The sequence below is a fragment of the Podarcis muralis genome, chromosome 9 (genome assembly GCF_964188315.1).
Source record: "Podarcis muralis chromosome 9, rPodMur119.hap1.1, whole genome shotgun sequence".
Lineage (NCBI taxonomy): Eukaryota > Metazoa > Chordata > Lepidosauria > Squamata > Lacertidae > Podarcis > Podarcis muralis.
In genome coordinates, this window is record NC_135663.1 from 14,210,294 (window position 1) to 14,235,733 (window position 25,440).

Here is a 25,440-nt window from a genome sequence, read left to right on the forward strand (position 1 = left end):
GCATAATTGACTAAGATCTCTGTAATTAAGTAGCATCCTAACTTTACATTTACTCTTTTGAAACCCACCACTCCTTGTCAGAAGATATGCCAAGTCATGACTTGCAGGGATCATGGAAATATTGGCACTATCCAGACACTTTGCAGATTTTTGGCAAAGTATAAAGGGGAGGGGAGATTACAAACTAAGCAAAGCAAAGTGGTTTTGCTTGATTATATTTATTAATGAAATGTTTGACCTGCTGTTCAATAGACATTCTAGGACATAATCTTCTAACTCAAATTATGCTTTTAAGAAGCTTTGAGCCTATCCACACCACACGTTTGAAGCACTCTTGTACCCCTTTAACAGTCATGAAGAATCCTGGGAACTATAATTGGGAATTGTAGCTCTGTGAGGTCAGTGCCCTTATTAAGCTATAGTTCCCAGGATTATTTGGGGGGAAGCCATGACTGTTAGAGAGGTGTAAGAGTGCTTTAAATGTATGATGTAGCTGTGACCTACAATAATACAATATGATGGATGGATGGATGGATGGATGGATGGATGATGGATGGATGGATGGTATTTATATATCAACAGTGGTACAGTGATACCTCTAGTTGTGGACATGATCAGTTCTGGGATGCCGTTTGTACCCCGAAAAGTCTGCAACTAAAACCAAAACTAAAAGTCTGCGCATGTGCGAAGTGCACAGAACACTTCTGCGCACGCACACACACACACACACACACAGCAAAACCCAGAAGTATACACTTCCAGGTTTGCAGTGTTCGCAAGCCAAAAAGACGCAACCCTAACACAACACGAGGTATGACTGTACCTCAGTTTTGAAACGTAATCCGTTCTGGAAGACCGTTAGAGTTCTGAAATGTTCGAAAACCAAAAACTCAATACGGAAAACTCAATACGGAAGCCGCATGGCATGTTCGACTTCCAAGGTGTGTTCAAAAACCGAAGCATTAACTTCTGGGTTTATGACGTTTGAAAACCGAAATGTTCGTCAACAGAGACATTCAAAAACCGATGTACCACTGTACATAAAGCAGACTTCATTTTTTATATATATTTATTTATTGATTTTAACATATAAATTATAAAATGTACCACAAAACCTATCACTTATACAATCTTTTTAAGACTTCCATCAGCACCTCTGATGATCCACCGTTTTAACCACTTCTTATGCATTTCTTAACTTTATATTGCCTTTACATCTCTTAACAAATCATCCTTCCCCTTCTCCATTTTTGCAATACTTCCAATAATACTCCACACAAAACTTATTGCAAACCTACAAACGTCGTCTGATCCTCACAAATACTTTTCAAGTAGTCCGTAAATTTACTCCAGTTTTCCGTAAATTTATAGTCCCGCCAGTTTCGAATCCTTCCTGTTAGTTTATCTAGTTCTGCATAGCCCATTAACTTCATTCTCCATTCTTCAATCGTCGGTAATTCTTCTTGCTTCCATTTTTGGGCCAGTAATGTACATAAAACAGACTTCAAACGGCATGTTCAAATGTATGCAGAATACGAATGTTTTATAAGGTTTTGTAGGCAGTGGGGCCGGATAAAGATCAGGATAGCAAGTTTCCCCCATAATTGACAGCTGCAATCTGATTCATAGGATTTCCTTCGCCCTTCCATCTTTGCAAGCTGATATGGAGGAAACTGCCCAACTTCAAGCCAGTCCAGCTTTTAACACAGTGCCCCAGGGGATAACTGCATGGTCTCAGTGCAACTGATCCAAGCAAGACAAGAGTTTCAAAGTGATGCACCATGAAGGCCTAGCGAAGGCCAGGGAAAATAAACCAGTGTACACATGCACCCCTTCAGGTGTGCAGTCACTGCAACTCTGGCCACAAATGCTGAGAGCCAAATGCAAATGAATGGTCTAGGAAGCATCCAACCCTGGCAGAATGAGGCCCAGAGAGTGGGGGGGGGGAGCTGAGGTGACAGGAGAATAAAAGGGAGACAACTGAGACGGTCCCTCCTTCGCGGATGCTTCCTTCTCCATCTTCCTCTCTGTCGGCTTTCTTTCCTCAGATGGCACTTTGACAGAAGATTAATTCAAGTCAGCTGCTGAAAATAATTATTGCATTATGGGAGCAGTAATCATTATTTAGAACATGATTAAATATGTCTGCATCTATTGACTCTGCCTATGATTTATGTATTTGTTTAGTCAATAGTCTAATGTAAATGATGTAATTAATTATAGATGGTGGTGTCAGGTCATTGGTAAAAACAATTTGATGAGAACATAGACTCTGGTTCTTCTTTTTAAAAAAAGGGGGAGGGAAAATACCCCACCACACGCTCCCTCCCTTTCATGGCAGATGCAAAGAGGGGGAGGGAGCGGGAGGGGAGGGCAGAGTTGAGGGAATTCCAAAGGGTGTTTTTTCATGTGTGAATGGCGCTCCCCGGCTCTCAATTTGCATGTTGTCTTTCTCTTGTTCGGCATTCGTTTTAGAAATTGAAATAACTTGTTAAGCAAAGGGGAAGGAAGCACATGATTGCGAAGAGGACACAGGGGACCAGTAAGGGTGAGCCGCTAAAGAGCCAGCTGCTCCCAAACACGAGGGAGCGTGCCACGATCATTTACCGCTTCATAAAATTAAATGTTTTCCAGATTAAATCACTAGGCAGCATGCAGGAGGCCTCCTATCTCTAATAACAATTTTTCAATCAATATCAGGAGGCCTGCTGGTATGAAAGCACAGAGATGAGGGGGCTTGAGGCGGTTTGGGGAGGGAGGGAAGGGGATGAGGGACGGACCAGGAACCGTGAGGAGAAAGAGTGACATTTTGAATGCTGCAGCTTTCAATCAAGCTCAAAGTTTATATATATATATATATATATATATATATATATATATATATATATATATGCACATGGTGTATTCTCCATCACTGTGAGTCTATTCCCCGTAGATTTTTCTCTTAACTGATAATTCGGTCAGTCACATTCCTCAGAGGGAGGTCACGGGTCACCCCAGCCCCTGTCAGGCCTCAGAGAAACCATTTCCATTTTAATGCCACAGCTATAATCTATCAAAGATGTGATGTACAAGATACAATGAATTTAAGTGGTCTTCATATATCACCGAGCTTTCATGCCTTCACCTGGGTAATAGTCTGAATTACTCTCCCTACCTCACAATCTGTCACCCCCAGTAAAATAACTGCCACACCAGTGTTAATGGCAGGTGTGCCCAAATTGCGGCCATGCGTGGTAGCCGGGGACATTATACATCATAAATGTTAGCATTTGGTGTTTAGACCGGAGGCTACGATGACAGGAAGTCCTTCCGCAGACAGTGGAATATTTCAGAGCCCTTCTGCTGCTGGTGGTTGTTTGTTTGCTTATATTTTGCCAGACACAAAACGGATGGGATAAAGAAGAGCAAAGATGTCTTCCAAAAGCTGCCACTCCCAGCAGTCTTCTCGTGCAACGCCAGATCTTGCCTCCACCCTGCACCACCTTATCCAGGTAAGCAGCAGTGACAGGAGGGCAGCTTTGTGGCACTGCCCTGGCTGCTCCCGACAGGGGTACCAGGCCAACGTCCATGATGTCAAAGGACCTCTCCCTCTGAGATGTTTTGGCTCCACCAAGAACCATGAACTCTTTCCAATGCACTCTGACAAGATAGATATGCATATAAAGTTTCTACTGGCAAGACGACCCACTGAAAAGAGTCCAGAGATACAGTGGTACCTTGGTTTATGAACTTAATCCGTTCCGGAAGTCTGTTCTTCAACTGAAACAGTTCTTAAACCAAGGCGTGCTTCCCCCAATGAGGCCTCCTGCCGCTGGTGCCCTTCCACCATTCGGATTCCATTCTTAGGCCAAGGTAAAGTGCTCAAACCGGGACACTATTTCCGGTTTTGCGGAGTTTGTAAACCAAATTGTTCTTAAACCAGACTGTTCTTAAACTGAGGTACCACTGTACTTAGGACTTGTGAACAGTCACATGGATGCTAGACATACCTTGGTCTATGTAGCTCAATATTGTCTACACTAATATGCAACTCATCTCCAGACAGGGTGTCAGGCTGGATAGCTCAGTAGATTAGAGCATGGTGTTGATAATGCCAAGGTTTGCAGGTTCGATTCTCCGTAAGCGACAGCTGTATATTCCTGCATTGCAGGGGATTGGACTTAGATGATCCTCAGGTTCCCATCCAACTCTACAATTCTATGGTTCATTTCCTGTCCTTATCGGAGATGCTGGAACCTTTCTCATGTCATGCATGTGTTCTGCTTTTGAGCTAAAGGTAGAGGTAAAGGGACCCCTGACCATTAGGTCCAGTCGTGACCGACTCTGGGGTTGCGGCGCTAATCTCGCTTTATTGGCCGAGGGAGCTGGCGTACAGCTTCTGGGTCATGTGGCCAGCATGACTAGGCCGCTTCTGGCGAACCAGAGCAGCGCACGGAAATGCCGTTTACCTTCCCGCTGGAGTGGTACCTATTTATCTACTTGCACTTTGATGTGCTTTCGAAGTGCTAGGTTGGCAGGAGCAGGGACCGAGCAACAGGAGCTCACCCCGTCGTGGGGATTCGAACCACCGACCTTCTGATCGGCAAGTCCTAGGCTCTGTGGTTTAACCCACAGTGCCACCTGCGTCCCTTGCCTTTGAACTACAGGCACCCTATTTAAGTAATGATTGCTGCTTGAGCGTCGGCTGCTGTGGTCATGCAAATGACAGGGGTCACAGCTACCAGTTTCATGTAGAGATGCTGATGGAATTAGCACCTTCACACTATTTCAACTGGCCCACAAGCCTGTTAGTTGTCCGGATCTCGCCAACCCAAGAGATAACATGGGTGCCATCAAGTGTGTAAATCAGGCGTAAACTACAGATCACATCCGGGAGACCCCATTCTCCACAAACAATTCACACAATGTTCAGTGGGTATAGACACAGTTATTTGTCATGACCATAGTGATAAGAATCTCACCCTTGGAATTAGCCACCTAATCAGAGGTCAAGAGGTCAAGACTGGGTAACAAAGACTACTTATGGAGAACAGGGCTGTATTTTCTCAGGATAAACATACTCAAATACATTCACAAAGACAGCAGTATGTGCTGATAAAACATGGGCACCGCTGCTTTCCAGACAAAGGCTTTCCCCCACCCCGTGGGAAAAACCTTACCTTGCAATAATAATAATAATAATGAATCAGGTGACCATGCTACTTCCATGACCCCAATGTTTGCTCACTTTAGGAACCACAAAGCTTCCTCTCAGTCTCCCAGGACGTGCACAAAAGGATATTAGGTATGTTTCCTTACTATTTATCCCGTCGTTAGAAGAACCCATTTTCCTCTATTTGCCCACTTGGGTGATCAAAGCAAAGATTTGCTGTGGGATCCTCTGCCGTTTGCAGTGTCAAATTGCATCTTATCTGAAACGTTGCAAAATATGATCTTCTAATGTTAGGAGAACAGTGGGATTTTATGATTATTATTTTAGAAATCCAAGGCTAATGCCTTTTAGATGCTAAAAATAAATCATCGCCAGACACATGCCACTGAACTGGGGATTTTAAGGACTCTTCCAGACAATCTATTTCATCATCTTTCATCCTGAGTTGCTTGCACGAAGCTTACACAGAGGTCAGACTACGGCCCGTGTTTATTGGGCAGTTCTTCTGATTTGCTTGCAGGACAGTTATATGACAAGGAGGAATAATCCTGAATTCATCCGAATTTGCTTGCCGGGTGTTTGTACATCTTTGTTCATTTTTATGAAACAAATATGCCCCATGGAGGACCTTACACTCCTTGAGGTCTTGAGCCTTAAGGAGATTAGACTGGCCTCCACCAGGGCCCTGCGGGATTTGACATCTTTCCACAGGGCCTGCAAGATGGAGCTGTTCTGTCAGGCCTTTGGTCTGGGTTCAGTCTGACTCCTTCTCCCCTTTCATAAGAACCGCATGAAAATGGCCTCCCAATTTTTCTCATAGGCTCGTATAAGTTCAGCGTTAAGGTCCCCAACCCTAATCTGCAGGTTGCCATCTGATTGGATTTTATTCTGATCCTGATCTGATTTTAGGGTGTAATTTAATTGATTTCCTGATTTTATGTTAATGTATTATACATTTGATGTTAGCTGCTCTGAGTCTGGTTTTGGCTGGGGAGAGCGGGGTATATTATTATTATTCAGTGCATTCTTCCTAGAAAGTAGTGACAGTCTGGACGGACCTTAATTCTATTGATTTCCTTTGGTTTCTGTGTCATGGCTGGTGTGCTGTGACATGACACCTTAGACTCTTTTGAGAGGAAGGGTGGGATATAAATTTTAGTGATGATGATGATGTTCTCATCCATGAAAATACACCAAGAAGATTGAGGGAGGGGGACACCACTGGGCTTTGCCACCCAGAAGGAACTGGGAGAACAATTCCCTTATTTTTAAGGCAATCGTATATGCCTCCAAGAATGAGATAGCGGTGAATTGTTAACAACACCATCAATATTGAACTTCTGTTTAACCATGAATAGAGATCTGTCATAAATGAACGGATTTGTTAATCAGGTCTGTTAATTGCAAAATGGAATCACATGCTAAATAGAAGTGTTTTCTTTTCTATTTCCTGAATCAATTCCCACCCCCATATTATGTACTTGTGAATGTTGCGTATTATTTATTTCCAATAAATTGGACTTTTCTCTTGCTTGACATATTACACTGATCTATTGCTTTACTCTCATTTTGTCCTGTTAACTAGAAACCTACTTTATCATGAAATATGTTTCTCATATTTTCTCCTACATACTGAGTGAAACACATTGATAACCGTCGTAAATTTCAAAAGGCTTTCGCTCAAAGCATCATGCTGGAGAGGAACAGTGAGTCAATCCCCGTTGCATTATCAGGAAATACACAGCCCCAGTTCATGCATTCGTTTGGAGGTGGCGAGCTGTGAAAGAGGAGCAGCATGAGGCCAGCTTTCAGAATGAGGTGCACCCCTTGAAATGATTCTAAACTTGCACAGAGGGCCAATCTGTTCAGTTTTTGGCATTCAGAAGGGAACTATGTTGTTTAAGATGCCAGTGCTAAAGAACACCATGTGCATGCAATTGTTCCATCCCTGACCCTTCCTCAAGCAGGCATGGAGGAACTCATGCCTGGGAGATGAATGTGGCCCTCCAAGCCTCTCTATCTGGCCCTTGGGATTTTACCTCCAGGCTTCCAGCTGCAAGTCTCATGAGTATGGCCAATAATAATAATTTATTACAGTGGCACCTCAGGTTAAGTACTTAATTCATTCTGGTCAGCAGAGTCTGTAACCTGAAGCGTTTGTAACCTGAAGCGTATGTAACCCGAGGTACCACTGTATTTATACCCCACCCATCTGGCTGGGTTTCCCCAGCCACTCTGGGTAGCTTCCAACACAATATTAAAATACAGTAATGCATCAAACATTAAAAACTTCCCTAAACAGGGCTGCCTTCAGATGTCATATAAAAGTCTGGTAGTTGTTGTTCTCTTTGACATCGGTGGGAGAGCGTTCCACAGCGTGGGTGCCACTACCAAGAAGGCCCTCTGCCTGGTTCCCTGTAACTTAGCTTCTCGCAGTGAGGGACCTGCCAGACGGCCCTCAGCGCTGGACCTCAGAACGATGGGGGTGGAGACCAAATTCATGGACACGTGGACTTACCTAATCTTGTGGGTGCAGGCCATGACATGTGCCATATTTCTCAGATTTGAGAGCAACCCAGATTAAGGTAAAGGTAAAGGTACCCCTGCCCGTACGGGCCAGTCTTGACAGACTCTAGGGTTGTGCGCAGACACTTCCGGGTCACGTGGCCAGTGTGACAAGCTGCATCTGGCGAGCCTGCACCAGTGCAGCACACGTAAACGCCGTTTACCTTCCCGCTATAAAGCGGTACCTATTTATCTACTTGCACTTTAAGGGTGCTTTCGAACTGCTAGGTGGGCAGGAGCTGGGACCGAACGACGAGAGCTCACCCCGCCGCAGGGATTCGAACCGCCGACCATGATTACCCGAAGCCATAAAAAGGAAACACATCGCTGCTGTGGAGACAGACACTAAAGAAACTGAAGAAGTCTTTCTTGCAGAGTAATCCTCATCGTTTTCAGAAAGGAACATAAATCTTCCCTACACCAAAGAAACAAGCAGCGGGTGGAGGGGTAGAATGTGGCCTGCATTGACTTGTCATGTTAGTTAATCGTGTCTGTATTGGCTGGGAAAGCAGAAGAAACATTCCTCTCTGCCACTCTCCACTCTTTGTACAAGCAGCTATACTGTACAATTATCTTGGTATCTTTAAGAACAGTGTTTCCCCTACACACACACACACGCCCTGTAGATGTTGATTACTGTCACATAGGGATGTAAGAATGCAGAAATTTCCATACCAACCTGCCTTTGTCAGCAACCGCACTGTTTCTGTTTTACTGCAGTCCAGTTTCTACCAAATACTGCATTATGCACCTTGCTGTCCACTACTTACCATTTTTGTTCGGGTCTAATGCACCATCAAATCTAATGAGCACCTCAATTTTCAGAACCAAAAAAAGGATTTGCTGGAGAATGTGTCATTGAATCTAATGTGTACCTTCAATTTTGCAACGTAATTTGGCCAAAAAAGATGAGCATTAGATTCGAGTAAACGCGGTATCATAAATTGGGTAACTTATGTAACTGCTTATGTAACTGGCATTCTTTTCAATGTAAAAGAAACGTCAATGTTACAAAAAGAATTGTTTGCAAGCTTAAACAAAACAAAAACACAATGATGTGAATGAATACCAATTGTATTTGCTTAACTGATTTCCATTCTTGACCACAGAAGAAGCATATAAGCTGCAGCAATTTTCACTTCTGTTTTCATTTCAATTGGTGCTCTCTGACAATCCTGCTGTCAAGTATTCCCCCCGCCCAAAGTGAGGGATGCTTCTTTTGGCTTATATCTGGACCACATCTTGTAGAGCATCCTTCGTAAAGGTTGGTTGCCATGCCAGCTAGAAGGACAGGTGAAGAAATCAGTCCATCCCAGTCAGCTTCACATGTGTTCAACCACAAATCTGTTCCACTTCCACATGATTTTGTATATTTTTAAAAGAAAGAAATAAAAATTTAATCTGCATGTAGATTTGCTTTATTCATCACATATGAATTGCCATACACCAGAGATGGAGAACTTGTGGACTTCCAGATGTTGTGGAACTCCATCTCCAGCTAGCTCCAGCTAACAGGACCGATGGTCAGCAATTATGGGAGTTGTAGTCCAACAATATCTGGAGGGCACCAGGTTGGAAAAGGCCAATAGGAATGGCTCGTGGGACTGCTGCTCTCCCCCACATATTTATAGGAAGCTTGCTGCTTCCCAACTCAAGAATTACAGGCTTAATTTGCAGTATTGATCCACACCAGCCCTTTGGGGACAGTGAATTTCCATTTTTAAACAAATAGTAAAATGTTCATTCTAATGCATACGGTTCACGGTGCATGAAACCAGAGGATATTAACCTGATGTTATTGACATGAGCTAGGATCCTCAGCTCTGTTGAGTGCCTGACTCTGCACATTCAATTTCCCGTCTGTACACGAAGGTCAACAATAAAGGAGAGCAGAAAGAGCAACCTAGCACCAAAGGCGGGTGCAAAGAATGGCTGAGTCCATGGAAAAGGGATCGTGAGACTCAAGGCAGCTTGCAAGCCACATTCTTAATGAAGAAACTCCACCCACTCATTCCATATTATTATTATTATTATTATTATTATTATTATTATTATTATTATTATTATTATTATTGTCAGGGCCGCCTCAGGTCCCAGCTCACAAGAGACCAACGCCAAGTCCACTTTATATACAAAAGCTTTTATTGAAGAACTTTGTTAGCTCCACAGCCGAGGCGCGCGGCCCCACGTCTGTTAGGCTTAGACCGCTGAAGTCCCCTCTGAATCAGTCCCGCCTCTACACCAGTTTAAGAGGCTTGTGCTGGTCCACCTCTTCCTGTCCTTTCTTTTCCGCAGGGTCTTTCTGCCCCCCTGGGTTCCTTCCCTCCTGGATTCCCCCGAGGCTGAATCCCCAGACGCCTGCTCCCCCCTCCTCCGTGCTTTGGGACCAGGCTCCTCCTCCGGGCTCTCCTCATTTCCGCGCGCCTCCACATTTGAACTTGGTGCGCGTACACTGCTTCTGACCTTCCTTTTGACAGTTACACTACTCTCTGTACTACTCTCCGCCCCTTCCGGCAGGACGTCTTGCCCCAATCTCCTTCCCCTCTCTGCTTCCTGCTCTGCTTCGTCTGACCCACTGGGAACTCCACCCTCTTCACTCCGTTCCGGCGGAGAAGCCGGCCCCGATCTCCAACTCCCACTTGGGGTTCCCCTGCTGCTCCCCTGCTCCTGACTATTCCCCCCTGTGGCTCCCCTTGGCCTGACCAGGGGCGCCCCCTTTTGGGAATCCTCCGATTCACTGGAAAGACTCATGGAAACCCTCGAGTCATTGTCATCCTCTTCCTCGTCGCCCTGGGATCCTTCCCCCTCGCTCTCAGTCTCCTCCCTCATCTGTGCCTCTCTCCCTGAACCCCTGACAATTATTATTATTATTATTGTTGTTGTTGTTGTTGTTGTTGTTGTTATTGTCATTATCATTATTATTATTATTATTATTATTATTGACTTACTAAATTTATTACTCACAACAGCTCAAGCTGCTTTCTTGCCATGGCAGCTCAAAGCAACTTGCAATATCTTAAGCAAAAAACAAACAAGCACAGGCATACATTACAAGCAGCATTTTTTAAACACATACACCATTTAAAGCACAATTCTTTTTTTAAAAAAAAAAAAACTAGCTTAAAATGTCCCACCCATGGAAAATTCAGGTGTTGAAACAAGTTTCCCTAAAAATGATTTTTAAAAATATAAATAAAACCAGCAGTTTAAAAATAAAATTGCAATGCATGACAGCTTTACATATCTGGGCAGGTTTGCCTAAACACAAAGGTACAGTGAAGGTTTACCTCTCTAATGTCAATAAGCAGGGAGTTCTAGAGTATAGTTGCTTCCATGCTGAAAGACTGATTCCATGCACTCCATTGTCTCGCTCTTCAAAATGCTGATTTTAGTCTTTAAAACCCTAAATGACATGGGACTTTGGTATCTGAAGGAATGCCTCTACTCCTATGAACCTAACTGCACTACTACTGTCTTCAGAGGAAGACTTAGATTGCCTCCAAACTGCTTGCAAGGTCTTGATCTTTTCTGAGTGCTACCTGGGAATTTGGAACATTCCCAGAGGATCAACCTTTTCATAAGAATGAACACTGGGGTGCTTCTACATTCCTATAGAAAGGGGGTACCACTCTGCTAGGACGCGAGTGGCACTGTGGGTTAAACCACAGAGCCTAGAGCTTGCCGAAAAGAAGGTCAGCGGTTCAAATCCTTGCGACAAGGTGAGCTCCCGTTGCTCGGTCCCTGCTCCTGCCAACCTAGCAGTTGGAAAACACTTCAAGTGCAAGAAGATAAATAGGTACCACTCTGGCGGGAAGGTAAACGGCATTTCCATGCGCTGCTCTGGTTTGCCAGAAGCGGCTTAGTCATGCTGGCCACATGACCTGAAAGCTGTACACCGGCTCCCTTGGCCAATAAAGTTAGATGAGCATCACAACCCCAGAGTCGTCTGCGACTGGATCTAATGGTCAGGGGTCCCTTTACCTTTACCTTTACCTTTACTTTTACCACTCTACTGGAATTTGGTGATCTCAAGCTCAAAATCCTTGCAAAATCCCAGTAGCTTAATATAGACCTTAAACTACACAGGGAACAAGATGGAGCCCTCCAGTGCCTCATCTGAAGTTAATTCATAGGATCTACAGCAGCATTTACCAAGTGTCAGCTTCTGAAGGAATGGAATCACTTTAAAGTGGTATCCTTGCTCCCAAACCAGCTGGACACTCTTGAATAAAAAGGTTGGGTACTTGTGGCTATCCATATGCTGTTGGTATCTGACTCCCACAACTCCCAGCTAGCATGTTGTGTCATAACACTTGAATCCAACAGCAATCCAGACACACAGTCAGAGGTTGCAGTGAGACAAGCTTAGGAGCCGGACCAGCATGCTGCTAGAGCTCAGGAGACCACCATGCCTAAGGCTGTCAAATGGGAGCTCCCAGGAGAATTTCCTATGTCATCAGAACCAGGACCTCTTAAGCCTAAGGAACCAAATGCCTCACCCAGAGCACACAGCAGGCAGAAGGCTATCAAACAGATGAGGGGTACCTGTCTTCTGGCCCCAGGATTGAGCTTTTAATAATCTGAAGGGTCAACAAGGGGGTGGATCCTAGAATAAATCTGGAAACAGAGGCTTAAGAGTCTTCAGTCCACCCTGAACCTCTGTCGGGGCAAGGTGCCTTTTCCTTGGGATCCAGAAATGACCAAAACATGACATGACCAAGGGTCAGGGATGATGGGAGTTGGATGAAAGCAATATTTGGAGAGTTGCCAGCTTTGTGCCCCTAGTATATGTTATTCACAGATGCCAAGAAGGACACATTCTCATTGCCAATGGCCCTGTGGAGGTTGTCCACAAGTACTCCTCTAATACCAGCTGGTGGGGCAAACAGAAGTTCAAGTTGGTTGCCCTCATGCCCTTTTGAGTGTCAGAAACAGCCAGTGCCCCACCAACCTCAGCCAGTCCTCACCTGCCTATCTTCTTACTTACAATCAGTATAGAAGGTGGCACTCACTGTCACCTTCCTTCTCCTTAGTCCAAGGGTTGCCCTTGCAGAATTCATCAGTAAGAAGGATGGGGACAAAACTGAAATTCATTGGCTCTGCCTGTCATTGGCTCTGGCTTCACCTATTGTTGCTCTTGCCTTTTGCCCAAAGGACACTAGACACTGCTGGAGACCGGGTGCCATTTTGAATGGGTCCTTGGCCTGGACCAGCAAAGCTCTTAATACAGCAGTTCTCAACCAGTGGGTCCCCAGATGTTGTTGGACTACAACTCCCATCATCCCTGAGCTCTGGCCTTGCTAGTTAGGAGTGATGGGAGTTGTAGTTCAACAACATCTGGGGACCCACAGGTTGAGAAAGGCTGTCTTAATATGTTCTTATGGCAGTACTCATGGAAGACAGCAAATGTACCCATTAAAAGAAAGCATTTGTGCCTCATTTCTAACGAAACAAGCTAAAAAATGTTTCCATTATCAGTCTAATATTTCAGTCTAATGCAAATATACAGCAATAGGCTATCCCCCTTCCTTCCCCAGAATATCACCCCTGGTTCAAAGGAGACTTTGTCTATTAAATACCAGCAATGTTTACCTTTTACTAGGAACATTTAATGAAATAATTAGGTAATTAATTACCAACTCCATGGAGAGCAACCATTATTGCTTTTATTTCAAATGGGCACAAAGCTGGGTAACTTGTGTATGAGAACAGAATAATGCCCTACTGAAACTAGGTCCTCAAGAAGCAGGGCAGGGCAAAGGTGCTATGTAAGCTTTTGTGGTGACATGAATAACATGGCACAAAAATAACAACATCATCTAGCTCAGCATTGTCTGGAAGCAGGTGTCCAAGGTTTCAATCTCTCCCAGTTCTACCTGGAGATGCCTGGAATTGAACCTGGAACCTTTTGCATGCATAGGAGACGGTCTGCTTCTGAGCTATGGCTTTTCCACCACAGCCAGACCATCTCTGACCAGACGTGGCTGCAGCCAGCAAACTTGCAATAGCCCGTGAAAGGCACTTGGTGCCACAAGAAGCATCTTAGCAAACTTGCTCTCTCCTGGGGAAGGCAAACCTTTTCATAATAGTGTTACACATCCATGGTAACAGAGTTCGGGGCTGCAAGGGCACCCAAAACTGCTAGAGTCAGGGAGGGTTAGGGATTAATAAATTTAGATAATATCTGGAGTATTGAAGGGAAGATGCCAGGTATTAAAATTTAAAATGCAAGCTGCTTCTGCTGCTTCTTTGGCGATCACTCGCAGCCGAGTAAGATTGTCTTCCATCAGCACAGTTTTAACAGTGAGTCCGTAAGTGACTGTGGAGGCCAATTCTGGATCCACACATCCTTCTACAGTGGGGACATAGGTTTCTGGGCAGGAGTTGATCATGGTGAGGGTTTGCCAAACGTGCCTCCCTCTTAGTGCGTTTCTCCCTTGCGTCCTGAGTTTGAGCGTCTTCAAAGTCCATGACACCTTTGGTAAAGGCCGTTCTCCAATTGGAGCGCTCGCAGGCCAGTGTTTCCCAGTTGTCGGTGTTTATACTACATTTTTGCCATGAGAGAGTCTTTGAAACTTTTGTTGACCACCAGTATTACGCTTTGCATTTTTAAGTTTGGAATAAAGTAGTTGCTTTGGAAGATAGAAGACAGGAGTGCCTGGCGTGCTCTGGTCCATGGGGTCACGAAGAGTCGGACACGACTAAATGACTAAACAACAACAAGTTGCTTTGGAAGACGATCATCAGGCATCTGCACAACATGACCAGTCCAATGAAGTTGATGTTGAAGAATCATTGCTTTGACGCTGGTGATCTTTGCTTCTTCCAGCAAAACCATTGCTGTAGGCATCATGCAGGGAACTGTTAGGTAGGGAGTGTGTTGTTGTGCTCAGGCCCTGCCTGTGGGCTTCCCATAAGCATCTGGATTGGCATTGTGAGAACAGGATGATGTGCAGTCCAAGACAACCTGGTTGCTGCAAGAGACTGAAAAATGGATATCACTCTATATTTAACTATGGTTCATAATAGTGACCAGCACTCCTGGACTGAGAAAGCCAAACCATGCATGCAATGACATGCAGCGATGCGGATAGTTCCCCCTTCACACACTTCAACCTGTCAGGAGCTCGTCCTACACTCGAGTAGGACCCTGGTAGAGACACATGCCCGACTGGCATGTTCTCTTCCTCCTGGTCGTTTGTTCAGTAGCTTCAAAAGCTTTCTTCAGCCTGAACATCACAGCGACTGATGCCAACAGACATTGGCACACTTAGGGATCCGCAGAGTCTTCGCAGCTTGCGTAACAGACCTCAGCAACTCAGCATTTTGGCTAATCTACTTTATTTACATATAAACACACACGGACCACAGCAACATGGCTCCCTCTCTCTCTAGCATCAGTTAGCAAAGAGAAAAAGAACAAAGGGCAATAGTCCCACTTCATGGAACACAGTAACACAAACATCCTGTCTCCGTCACTTCCCACTCTGTGGAGTCAAAACATACACCGTCATGTGATAGACAACAATCCCATGACAGCAATCATGGAGCAGGAATTCTAACACAACCAGCCTAGAATGTAGGAGGAGCAGGGGCAGGTGGTAATAGAAGCCTGAAAATGGAACAAGCCACAGATCCACAACCAATTGGAGAAGCGTGGGAGACATTTTCCCTTGCACAGCCTTATTAATCCCCAGATAGAGGGAGAATTTCCGATGGCAGTGAGGGATGTATATGGGGAAAGGCCATAGCTCAGGATAGAGCTAGAGCACTGATTTCGTCCTGGGCATCTCCAAGCAGGGCTAGGAATTCCTCCTGTTCGTTTGGTCTCTACCTAGATGTAATATAGGAAGCAACCATAGCTAAGTAATCTGCATTGTGTGCAAGAGGTTTGTTCTCTGGCATTTCCAGGTGTGGCTGGCGAAAACATCTGTCTGATGCCCTAGAGATCTACCATCAAGTAGGCAATATTAAACTAGAATGATCTGGTAAAAGGAAACTTCCTGGTCCCTGCATTTCTAGTTCTGTGTTTAATCGTAATAACAGAACCAGCATGTCTACTCAGAATGCCAGTGATCTAGAAAATCCGTTTCCCCCTCTTCTTCTTCTGACAGTAATGGAACAGTGTTACTTTAAATGTTGTTGTTTTTCCCTGCGTTTTGTGTTAATGCCCGAGAAAATGGGATAGTCACAGACTCGTGGATTTAAACAAACTTTATTTGGGCGCTTGACTGACTGGCAATTGTGGGCAATCATTTTAGCTGTCAGCAGGCCTGCGGCAATGTGTGAGTGCTCTTCCATGAAATGTTTATATTTCATAAACAAAATGATGTGCTTAACAGTCGGAGCGATGGGAGGGTTCCAGCTAATGCATTTTCCAATGTGTGAGGTAGATTATTAATGCGCTCCAGTAGCTGTTAATTTCAGTTTGCCGGAATGATTTATGGGGAGGTAAAAGAGAGAGACATAATCTAATTGAGATCAGAATCACTGGTCTAGGAGACGAGCACCAGCAAGGACCCCGTGCCGCAACAGAATGATTAATATCTAATAAGCAAATAACCCGTTAAATTGTTATAAACATTACTTTTGACAACTCTTTTGTCAGCAAATGAAGGAACAAACAAAACAATATATGCTCCTCCCTGAAAGGATCCTGTAGACTTTTTTCTTTTTTTAATATCCCAATAAAATATGCATGGATAAGTATTTTCGCAGAAGGTTATCCTATTGGCAAGGAATCATCTGCCCTGATCAAATTTAAGTTAGCAGTGGATGCATCTTTATTGTATTGTTGAACAACAATTGAACTACCAGAGCAAAATCAATCTTGAGATGCAAAGGGAGAGAGAGAGACTGTCTATGTTTTCAGGAGACTACATGGCTGAGTTCTCTCTGGTCATTATGGCACTAGTTAGTATGTCAGTCCCTTATCTCTATTTTGTCTTTTTGTCTTAGAGATGAAGGAGAGAGTACTTACTCCTTGATGTTTGCATCTCCTTGAAGGGCGCTAATAGGAATTATTATCTTGGAGCAGCATTCAACATGACTAGGGATGGAATTTTCTAAATATCTCAAGGCTGAGATAGTCCACACAGATTTATTTTTTTTAATCATTTCCACCTCGCTCCTGAATCTTGATAAGAATGTGAAAAACATTGCATATTTTACACAAAATATGCATATTATATACATATAAACTCTAGGTTTCCTAAAACAACCAGCAGGTAAAAATGCATGTAAAATTCATATAAGAATATAAAACTACTTATGTAATACTGTTATTATATCATGTTCAGCTCTTTATATTTAAAAAGGTCTCCAAACTACTTAACAAGATAAAATGCAAACAGGTAAAATTAATTTACCCAAAGCAAAACAATGTACAACTCTAAATTCTTTAAATGATCATCCTACAGTATAATAAGAAGGTCCGGTCCTACCCCACCCCATTAAAAGATGAGCAACACAATTTGATTGTTAACAATGTTAACCATCAAAATATTGGGTAAATAAAAATGTCTTAGCCTGGTGCCCCAAACTGACAACAATGGTGTCGTGTGCCTTTCTCTATAGCATATTCTAAAAGTTTGCATCTACTTTGTTAATAGTTCCACTTTATTCTGCATTGGTCAGACTGAATCTGGAGAACTGTGCAAGTACTGTTACTGCGGCCCGTGTTTTGTCAGCCCAAAGATGGAAAATGAGCAAGGTCCCAATAAAAGAAGAATGGTAACTTAAGTTGACAGAATACGCACAACTCGCAAACTTGACATATAGAATAAGAGAACCAGAAGAACATACGTTTAAAGAAGATTGGAAAACATTTACTGAATATATGGGACGTAATTGTGTACAGCTGAAAATGCTGGCAGCAGTAAGATAAATTCAACAGTGTAAACAAGTTTTGATGGATGCAATAATGGAATACTGAATGGCATAGTTTTTGTAAAATATGCAGGGATTTATGATATGTAAAATGAACCATGGAATGAGAAGAAGGGAAGTCATTGATATCTTAAGGATGTAAAATGAGTACAGTGGTACCTTGGGTTAAGTACTTAATTCGTTCCGGAGGTCCATTCTTAACCTGAAACTGTTCTTGACGTGAAGCACCACTTTAGCTAATGGGGCCTCCCGCTGCTGCCGCGCCACTGCCACACGATTTCTGTTCTTATCCTGAAGCAAAGTTCTTAACCCAAGGTACTATTTCTGGGTTAGCGGAGCCTGTAACCTGAAGCGTCTGTCACCTGAAGCATCTGTAACCCGAGGTACCACTGTATTTTAAATAGTAAAACAGAAAACTTAATACAATTATATACACAAAAAAAGACTGAATCTGGAGTACTGTGTCCCATTCTATACACATTTTGAGAAGGACATTGGAAAACTTGAATCTGCCTAGGGCAGGGGTTGTCAGCCTGGTCCCGACCACCCACTAGTGGACGTTTCATGATTCTAGGTGGGCGGTAGGAGGTTCTACAGAACAAGTTGAATCCTCCTTCCAACAAGCACTGGTGGGCAGTAAGGAAATTTTACCATCAAGAAAGATGCATTAGTGGGTGGTAGGTATAAAAAGGTTGACTACCCCTGGTCTAGAGGAAGGCAGTCAGGGTGGAAGCCAAGGCTAGGGACATACATTTAGTCTGCGTGCAGTGGGCTAATTGAGCAAGAAAGGTTTGGCTGAGACAGTCTTAGATGAGTGGATGGGCAGAGCTGAGCCGGAATTGGAGCAGAGCTTGGCAGGGATGGGGATCCTTTGGCCTTCCAGATGTGGTTGAATTGCAGCTCCCATCATCCCTGACCATTTGAGATGAGGACCGGAGGCTGATGGAAGCTGGAGTCTTTGGAAGAGTCACAGATTCCCCATCCCTGCTTTCCAGAGATGTGTTGGAGCATCCATAAGACAAGTAGCTGAGTCAAAAGAAAAGAAGGGTATGTGTTAGCTTTACTCTATTGCTTTTATCACAAGACCCTTTAAGAGACTGCCCCGAACCTGTTAAACCCCAAAAAGAGATCTCCCCTTTCCTTCAACAGCCTTTGGAGAATAAGCCAAAGTAGGAGCAACATCAATGCACACAACTACAGCAGCATTGAAAAGGTACCAAATTTCAGTTTTGAAATAGAAGCTTTGAGTTCTGGCCTAGCACTGGAACAGCTGCTGAAAATCTATTTTCCTTTTGTTTAATTTAGTCCCTAACCCAGCACATGACTCATTCTAATATTAACTATGAGAAACTTGGTGGGTTGTTGTTGTTTTATCAGAATAAAAAGATCTTGTGGAATTTGTGTTTATTGTTGCCTTTGGCTAAGTAGAACCTAATAGTACCCTTGCAGATGTCAAGGCGCGGAAAAGTCCTTTTAAAATCATTTAATACGTTCTCTCCTGCTGGTGATGTGGAATTCTTCCAAACAAAGTAAGGAGGGGCATTTTGTCCTGTCCTGTTTCACCCCAGAGCTTCAGACCCCAAACCCCTTAGGCTGAATCAGTCCCATTGGCCTCAAAGAATTCAGCTAAAACAAACATTCACTTCTGATGCTCGCTTGTGTCACATGTTCACAATATTCACAGCAATCCCAAACCACTTCTCATGCAGAGGTGAAGCAAGCTGATTGGACACCTGGGGCTACCCGCCCGTGGGGGTGGGGCCATCCACCCATGGGGCGGGGCCAGCTGGAGCAGGACGTTCCACGGGGCCTCTGAGGAGTCTGCCTGCCTCCTGCCACTCAGCCGCCCCACAGCTGAGGGGGAGGCCATGGGCGGACCATTTGGGGCAGCGCGGAGCCTGCGGGTGCCCAAACCACTGTGTCACTCCCAGAAGAGACGCATGGCTCAGGCGGGCTGCAGGCCCCGTGGTGAGTGCCAGGCGGCATTTTGTCACCCCCCTCAGTGGTGACACCTGGGGCACCCCGCCCCCTCTGCACACCCCTTCCTCTGCCCCTGTTCTCATGCAGCAATTCCTCGTGACAGTTTGGGTGGGAGAATGCAGAATCCAATCTTGGACAGATTCCAGAAATTCTCAGGTTTTATTTCTGGAAAAAAAGTTGGTTGCTAGCCCTTAGGGTTGAGAAGATGTGCTTAAAAGTAAGCGTGCAATTGTGGGTGAGTTCTCACAAACTAAGAAATTAAAGACCCAGTGCTTGGTGGGCGGACCTTCATTGTTGTGTATTGCCCCTCCCTATGACTAAGAGAAGCAGAATAAATTGTGCAGATCTATCTTGCAAATTTACTTCATTTGAAAAATTTATACAGTCATACCTCGGGTTAAAGACGCTTCAGGTTAAATCTTTTCAGGTTGCGTCCCACAGTGACCCGGAAGTAACGGAATGGGTTACTTCCGGGTTTCACCACTTGTGCATGCGCAGACACTCAAAATGACATCACACACATGCGCAGAAGCAGCGAATCACGACCCGTGCACGCACGGGTTGCATTCCTCTCAGGTTGCAAACTGGGCTCCAGAACAGATCCTGTTTGCAACCAGAGGTACCACTGTATAGGTCACGGAATCCAGCTTTTCTTGGCACAGAATTTGAGCTGCCTTGGTGAATGAATCACTATTTCCCCTGCCTTTTTAGCACAGTAGATACACATGCCTTCCCATAATATCACTCTGGGTGTGGCTTGTTTGCCTCCGTTCCTGAAATAGAACCATGTGAAGAAAAATACCCATGGAGTTATCTTTACCTCCGATGGTATTTGGGGCCATCTATATAGGCCCTTAGGGGCGCGGGTGGCGCTGTGGGTTAAACCAAAGAGCCTAGGACTTGCCAATCAGAAGGTTGGCAGTTCGAAACCCCATGATGGAGTGAGCTCCCGTTGCTCGGTCCCTGCTCCTGCCAACCTTGCTGTTCGAAAGCACCTCAAAGTGCAAGTAGATAAATAGGTACCGCTCCAGCGGGAAGGTAAACAGCGTTTCCGTGCGCTGCTCTGGTTTGCCAGAAGCGGCTTAGTCATGCTGGCCACATGACCCGGAAGCTGTACGCCAGCTCCCTCGGTCAATAAAGCGAGATGAGCACCGCAACCCCAGAGTCGGCCATGACTGGACCTAAGGGTCAGGGGTCCCTTTACCTTACCTATATAGGCCCTTATCATCTGTGGAACAAAGGAAGGGATTCTTCCGTTCCTTCTTAGATACGCCACACATTGTGCAGATGCTCATCTTAGATCCAGCTGCATTGGAACATAGCACGCTGCCTTCTCCTGAGTTAGAGCAATGGCCTATCCAGCTTCATATTGCCAACCCTGGCTGACAGCAGCTCTCCAGGGTTTCACACTGGGATTTTTTTCCTAGCCCTATCTGGAGATGCTGGGTATTAAACAAGGTCTGTCTGTGTGCAAAATAGACACTCCACATTTGAGCTATGGCTCTTCCACAATATTGACATCAATGGGTATTTTACCATTGGCTTCAATAGGATAAAGTTTGTTGCTACAAGCTCCTCTCCTGCCTCCTTCACTTCCTCTCCCTCATTTAGTCAGACTAGCCTTGGGGAACCTGTGACCATTGATACGCTGTTGGACAACAATGATCTATACATTCTTGGACTGCAGTGCATGGTCAATGGTCAGGGATGATGGGAGTCGTAGTTCAAATCTGAAGTACCACAAGTTCCCATCCCTACATTAGGCCAATAAATTGCCAAGATTTCTCAAGTAGCACACCCCATTCTAAGCAGTATATAAGCCCGAGTGGGCTAGGCCTATGAAGCAAATTCTCCACATTAATTACAGTCTTCAAAAATAATGAAAGTTGGATGTGACCTTTAAAACACTAAAAATACAGTCCCTACTAATACGGGTCCTTTTATGCCTAAACTGAGCCGTCCCCCCACTGTAAATTACGAGGCTAACAGCTGGCTGCCAATGAAGCCAACTATTAATTGTGCGCTCACCACACAGCCTCGTGTAAATCAATATGAGCAATGAGCACTGTTGCCTTCTCCTATACAGAGGTGATATAGATACCCAACCCACAATGTGAAGTAATTTAAGGCCGGCTGTCAGATCTCTTGGGCTAGCCGTCATCAGTTGCTTTGTTGCCATAAACAGAGGGAAAGGGAGAGAATGAAGGAAAACGCCGGCTCCGTTTTAAGCAAGTTAGTCCAACTACAGCCATGGCAACACAAAAATGGCCAGGGGGGGTTGCCCAAAGGGGCAGCAAAATCAAGTGCTTCAAGGGTGGGGCTCCTTTCTTCAGCCTGAGGGCCTTATTACTACATCGGCAACCAGGGATGGATGAAGCCAGAGTAAAAAGCAAGAGGAGCGATGCTTGTTATGCTCAGTGCAATGGGTTACATTCCAGCATGCAAAAGTCGAAAGATTACTACAGCCAAACTCACTCGAGGAGTGCTGTGGCCTGGTGATAGACTCAGCTACATTAGTCAAAAAACAGTGTTTTGAATGCATTATAAACATGCGACACCAGATGGCGCTGGAGAGCACAAAACTTTTCTATGCAATTTTACATAGCGGTTTTTCTCTCTCTTTTGTTATAATGATTTAATTTATGACTTATTTATACCAGGGGTGTTTCCCCCTGTGTGTAGATTCACCCATAGTCTCAAAGGCCCAACATAGTTCATTCAGCACCCAAGCATGAGATTCCCCACCCCAATTTACTTATTCAACTAGTCCAGGGACAGGGAACGTTAACAGCCAGAGAGACACATTGCCTTCTGGACAACCTTCCAGAGATCATGTGTCAGTGGTGGGTGGGGCCAGAGGCAAAAGGGGGTGGAGCAACACATGTAAATTTTACCTTGGTACGTACAATAAGCTACTTTGTGTCACACAAACATCCCCTCTGCCTACATCCAGTCAAGCAAAGGGTATTATCAGAATTCAAGGACACCTTTAAGCCTGGCAAAGAAAACCTTAGAGGATGTAAAGCTGGGCTGCTGAAAGGTCTAGCGGGGGAGGAGGAGGAGGAGGAGAGTTTGGACTTGATATCCTGCCTTTCACTCCCCTTAAGGAGTCTCAAAGGTCACCCAGCAGCTTCATGTGGAGGAGCGGGGAAGTGAACCCAGTTCACCAGATTATGAGTCCACCGCTCTTAACCACTACACCATGCTGGAGGCAGTATGGCCTGGGATAGTCTCCTAAGGAACAGGCAGATAGGCCTGGGAGGCCTTCTGAGAGTCCTGAGGGCCAGATAGAGAGGGTTGGGAGGGCTGCATTTGGCCACCAGATCTCAGATTCTCCACCTGTGAAGGAGTCATACATATGTGCCCTGATGAATGACATTATTGACCAGCACCACCGGCATTTTCCCTCATCCTTAATTGCCTGCTACTTCTCTGCTGTAAAATCTCCCCCACTCGTTTTTTTTTATACCATGACTAACCTTCTCCTTGCCAATACTTCCCCACCCTCAAAAAAGCATTTAAAGAAACCCAAGTCTCCCTGGAACATAGCTTAAAAACTGGCTTAGGGAGCACTTTGCTGATCGAAAGGTATGGTGTTGCCGGGAAATCTAAATGCAAATTCCATTCATCTATTTCCATTTATATCCCGTCCCATCCAGTACCAGTCTTTGTGAAGCTTACACTAAATCTTTCTCTGTTTAGCACTTTCTTTCTTTCTTTCTTTCTTTCTTTCTTTCTTTCTTTCTTTCTTTCTTTCTTTTTTCGAGGAAACAAAATCTAAGCCAGCTAAGTGCAATAGATATGAATCAGAAAACAAAGCAGACTTAGCAAACCATGCACAAAGTCATTCCGAAGTCCAGGTCAGATCCCCAGATTCTGATTCAACACAGTTGACTTTTAGATGGGACTATTCCAGGACTATTGTGGATTGTTTGAGCCCCAGAGTGCCATTACATTTCAGGATGAAATCCTTTGGATTGATAAAGTCAATGCACTTGTTTCCATCCTCAAAGGTTCTGACTCGTCTAGGATGGTGGTGGTTGGTGTGTTTTTTTCCCTTTCCCCCAGTTCAAGGAGAAACACAAAAAATGAGAAAACTACCAAGCTGAAAAAGAGTCATTGTGATGTAGCAGAGCATCGCTCCACAAACCGTGTTTCTGGCAGTAGATTGGATTACCTGTATATTGTACAATAAATGGGTTAGAAATCCAAGCAGCCGCTCCACTTGTTTTTGTGTGTGCGCGCATGGGGCAAAATTCATATGTCAAGAAGCCTTTGACAAACGTTATTTCCATACTTAAATTGAGCAATGAATTGAAACTGGCAAAAAGGAAAGAGAGGGGGAGAGCGAACGTATGCCACAATGGCGCCTTTTAAAAATTGCTTTATCTATTGATGGTTTTGTCCCACACTCAAAGCAATTTCAAGACTTTCAAGAATGTGAAACCTGGAAGAAAACTGAGTTCTAATTAAATCAGCAAAGGTTCCTTTATTTCCCGTGAACAATGCGAGTCAAAAGTGATCTTTTCCACAAGGAAAAATTAAATTAAGCTTGGTGTGAGACGTCTGCTATTCCCAATGCATTTCCACATCAAATGTTTATAACAGCTTTTATTCTCTTCATAATGGTGTCAATGGAAGAGGGAGAATCTCCCCAAATATAAAATTCCAAAATCTTCATTTTGCATTAGAATACATTCTTCTGCAAGGCTGGAGCACAGAAAAGGCCATTCACTTCTAGTGTGGCTTCAGTTAAGTGATCTGCTAAGTTAATAAATCCCCTTATTTTCATATTTAATTACAGGAGTGCAATCTAAAGCAAATGCACAAAGACCGCCTTCTTAGGGCTTGTCAGTGGTGGATAATTGTGGTATAGCAGGATGCGTTAATTTTTACAATGATATTCATGACTTAACACAAAGGTTCATTAGCTTGGGGAATTAACTAACAGAACATTGCATTTGTTCACATCTATCTGTCTAGGCTTCAATCTTTTTTATTGTTATTGCCCATGCCCACTGGGGATGGGCCACATTCGAGTAGGTTGTAGGCACCTACCGGTTTACAGGCTTTCTAATACAAAAGTATCTCTCTCACACACACACACGCACAGAGAGAGAGAGAGAGAGGGAGGGAGAGAGAGAGAGAGATAGATTAAAAAGTCATAGATAGTTTAATTAGCCAAAGGTCTGGGAGAAGAGGAAGGTTTTTGCCTGGCAACTAAAGATATGTAGAGAAGGCACAAGACGAGCTTCCATAGGGAGAGCATTCCACAAACAGGGAGCCACCATCGAAAAGGCCCATTCTTGTGTTGCTTTATGTGTCAAAACTAGCACTTTGAATTGGGCCCCAAAACTAATTGGCAGCCTGTACAGGTGGCGCTGTGGGTTAAACCACAGAGCCTAGCACTTGCCGATCAGAAGGTCGGCGGTTCGAATCCCTGCGACGGAGTGAACTCCCGTTGCTCGGTCCCAGCTCCTGCCAACCTAGCAGTTCGAAAGCACATCAAAGTGCAAGTAGATAAATAGGTACCGCTCCGGTGGGAAGGTAAACGGCGTTTCCGTGCGCTGCTTAGTCATACTGGCCACATGACCCGGAAGCTGTACGCCGGCTCCCTCAGCCAATAAAGCGAGATGAGCACCACAACCCCAGAGTCAGCCACGACTGGACCTAATGGTCAGGGGTCCCTTTACCTTTACAGTTGTGCCAGGATTGGTGTCATATGCCCCGGGAAGCAGCCTGGCCACCAAATTCTGCACCAGTTGAAGTTTCCGAACCATCTTCAGAGGCAGCCCTACTTATAACGTGTTGAAATCATCTAACCTAGAGTTTAGCAGAGAATAGATGACAGA

The 25,440-nt window shown here is 44.5% G+C and overlaps 1 long non-coding RNA gene across 1 annotated transcript; it reads left to right on the forward strand.

The window, feature by feature from the left end:
* The first annotated feature begins 2,865 nt into the window (after window positions 1–2,865).
* Window positions 2,866–18,140, forward strand: LOC144328936 (uncharacterized). Its single transcript, XR_013394318.1, has 3 exons — window positions 2,866–3,494; window positions 5,236–5,287; window positions 17,332–18,140. It is a non-coding gene; the product is annotated as an uncharacterized LOC144328936 (long non-coding RNA).
* The last annotated feature ends 7,300 nt before the right edge of the window (window positions 18,141–25,440 follow it).